This window comes from Octopus bimaculoides, chromosome 6 (genome assembly GCF_001194135.2).
Source record: "Octopus bimaculoides isolate UCB-OBI-ISO-001 chromosome 6, ASM119413v2, whole genome shotgun sequence".
Lineage (NCBI taxonomy): Eukaryota > Metazoa > Mollusca > Cephalopoda > Octopoda > Octopodidae > Octopus > Octopus bimaculoides.
Genome location: NC_068986.1, coordinates 67,242,895 through 67,246,646, shown reverse-complemented (window position 1 = coordinate 67,246,646; position 3,752 = coordinate 67,242,895).

The following is a 3,752-nucleotide window of genomic DNA, read 5'->3' as shown; positions in this document are numbered from 1 at the left end:
TTGCTGCAGAAAAAAAAGGTAAAAGTTGCGCGCGAGAAAAGTTTTTACAGGAAAGTCCAATTTTCATAATTGTGATGTCAAAAGAACCGTCATATTGCGACATTTCAAACAAATATTTTGGCACAGTCTTGCGGCCTCTGATTTGCAAGAAAATTGCGAAAAACTTTGAAAAAAATCGATTTTTTGCATTTTTGCAAAGTTACACGGGAGAAAAAATTTTACTTGAAAGTCAGATTTCCTTGGTTTTTACGGCTAAAAACAACGCCATGTAATGCCGGTTCTATCAAGTATCTGTTCTATGTCCAAAGGCACCACTTCTGTGCAACGGAACGCGGTTAGTGGTAAAAAATGTGCTGCCTCATGTTATTGAAGCAACAATTCTTACGGGTTGTGGTATCAGAGACGTCTTTGTACACAGGATACCTCTTACTCCATCAGATAATCAATGCCCCTGTCCCTTGCGTCGACTTCAATTCCCTCTTCGATTTTGCTTTACCATGTCCATCAAAAAGTTCCAAGGCCAAACACTAACAACGACAGGCCTCCATTTAGGCTAATCTTGCTTCTCGCACCTGGGATGCTCAAGAGTCGGATGCAAAAAAAACCTTTTCGTGTTCGCCCCGAATACCAAAACGAAAAGTGTCGTCTACCGTGAGGTGCTGTACACCGTCCAACATGCCGCAGCCTCCCTGCTGAACCGGTTTATGGCGAGTGAGTACTATTGTTGCCATTCTTTCAAAATTATCTGTTTTTTTAAATTTTGTCCGCTACAGTTTCTCAATCTCCTTGCAGATGACTTGAATTTTGACATCTCTGCACCCACTGCTTTTCATGTGAACGAAAACGGACGTTTATACCTGTGAACGGTTAACAATCCTTTTCAGGGCTTTTATGAGAACGATAACACGGCCTTTTTCAGGACCACTTTACATTCAATTGTTGCACCCCCTGCGATGCTCTTGTGGCTTCCCCAAGGCCTTTCACCCTGTTGTTACCACTTTATTTATAGTCTATGGGAAAAATCACTTTTCCCTCAAAGTCAGTGTTTACAACTTAACGCCAAAAATATTCAAAGAGATGTATAACGAAAAAAATGGTCAAACCTATTAAGACCATTGCCAAGTATTTAATACCCGAGTAACGCGGGGTACTCCTGCTAGTTATTAATAAATATCAGTGCTAAAATCCAAAATGATCGATGATAGATGTGTATGTTAGGAACAGAAGTATTTTGATGAAGGCTTTCACCTGAAATGTACATTTCCTCTCGTTTCCATGTACTGACATAGACGAATATTTCATAGTAATAATAGAAAGATATGCAGTTTCCAGTTCAAACTAATATACAATTGAAACATAAAACTATTGGGAACATTTCAAGGCATACGCTGATATACACTATATATAATTTTTGTTTTAAAGATATAGTTATATAAGTGCAAGCTATTATTTAACGGAACTTTTTTTCTTCTAAAACAGATGCAAGGCCACAAGTATCAGCTGAGTCAGTCCACGGTAGAGGTACACAATTTTATCGAGCCTGCAATGATTAAAGACAACGTTGACCTTAACTTGATAGGAATTCAAAACAAGAAGTGCTAGAACGTATAATGCAGACAATAGAGGACTGGAGTAAAACTTTATGAAATTTTTGTCTATATTAATGAGTTCAAATCCAATTTCAGTAGAGAAACCTATATATTAGCATTATATGTAAATATGAGGATTGTGACTTAGCAGACATTCAGATGGGAATGAGTTTGTTTTTCACCTCCTTACGATAAAATAAATACGAATTTGAGTCAATGAACTATTCTATTTCGCTTAGAGATGCTGGTTCTGTCGACTTTTCGAAACAAAGTTCCTTATAGCATGCGCACACAGTCGTATATTGGTAGAAAGAATGGATCTGTGAACCAAATGCCTTATATTTATTCGTTCCATCTCTCAATGTTTCGCATTCAAATCCTGCCAGACGACGTTGATTTTGTTTCCTTTGGAATCAGTAAACTTAATACCTGTAATATACATTGGCTAATTCAATTATTTTCCTTCATTTTTATGTTTAGCTAAGCTAAATTTATAACATCAAGAGTTGCATGATTTAATTATTAGTTCTCTCCCATCTAGAAGCTGTCCATCATGCTCAGGATAGCTTCTACTTGGGAAAGAAGTATTTTGTTTTCTTCTTTCTGAATTATTGGCAATAAATTTCTTGTTTGCTAATAAAAAAACTGACTTCTTGATGTCAAATTTATACCTGCACAAATGTTGGGATTATAGTCCTGAGTGTTTAAAATCACATCCAAATATTCACCGTAAAGTAAACATTGGACCTTGATGAGAAACATTATCCCTTCAAATCTTTTTTATATTGATCCAACATTTGCCACTGCTCGTTTGATTGATGGAAAGCGTCAGAAAAGTAGAAAATAAATTGACAAGAGAAAAACAACGCATATCAGGCAATATGTTACTCATGTCGTTTAGTTTTTGTTTGATTTTGTTTTTAAATTCTATTTCTTTGTCAGTAGTATTGATAATTAAATTCGACATTTATACATCCTGAGACGTACCAACAGCTGAAAGGAGCCAAACTTCACTTTGGATAGAATGATGTGACAACAGTTTGGGCAGGATAAAATAATGTAGATTAATGCGTGGCCAATTTAGGATCGATAAAACTGTGCATTTCCTTTTATTCCTTTGTTAAATTGCTACTCATATATTTATCTATTCTTTAAGAAAGAGTCACCGTAGGCAAGCAGCAATAGATGTGAAGTGATTAAGAGAGGTTATAGTTAATGGAATGTTTCTGTTAAAGTGTTCTTGGTTGTGGGGCAAAGTCTATGGTTTAAGTCGTCAAATTTCTGGCATTTTCTATTCCCACAAAACAAATTCAAGACCAATAACTTGCATATGCATACTATATATCACAACTTGTAAAGAAATATAAAACAAATGTTGAACTACGTTGAGTGAAAACTATGAAAAGGGTTTGATTATTATTCAAGGATATTTCAATTACAACCTGATCGCCTTAATCCTCTCGTGACAAGCTGGAATGTTTCATTTCTCAGCTCCGGAAACATGTTTTGGAGAGTCTATTCAGTTCAGTTGTAAAGTGATTCTGATATTTTATTCTTAATTATATTAAAACCCTGTCGCTAATACCTTTCAAGGAGGTACGTTTAGTACAATTTTGCATTTTTTACCACCTCACTGCTCTCCTTTCACAGCGTTGTAATAAATATAACTATGAAAAGAGGTTCAATTGTTACTGTTTTTAATCAATAAGAAAAAAGCTTCTGTTCAGACAAATTCTAAGTTCAGTTCTAGAGTAATGCTATTTTCGTCATTTATGAGATTTCAGTGTCAGTTTAATAGAGAAAAGACAATTTATAGCAGTTATGTTGCCTCATTTGTGCCATTGTCTTTAGGCTATTAACGATGGAATAGATATGAATGGCCAGAATATCACGGAATTGAAATCGAATCAGAGATCTTTCGATGAAAGGTGTTCTAACCTTTAGATTCGCATTTATTTGTCAAGCACAAAATTATGAATTTATAGAGAATGCAAAGAAAATTATAAGACATCATAACTCCAAAAAGTGCAAGAGTAATATAAGGAAAATAAATTAGTTTGAACATACAAGTGAAACTACTACTCGGTGGATTTATACTCCGGTACGTTTACTCCGTCAAACAATTAATGATAAAGAGTTAACGTCATGTTTATAATGCATTCT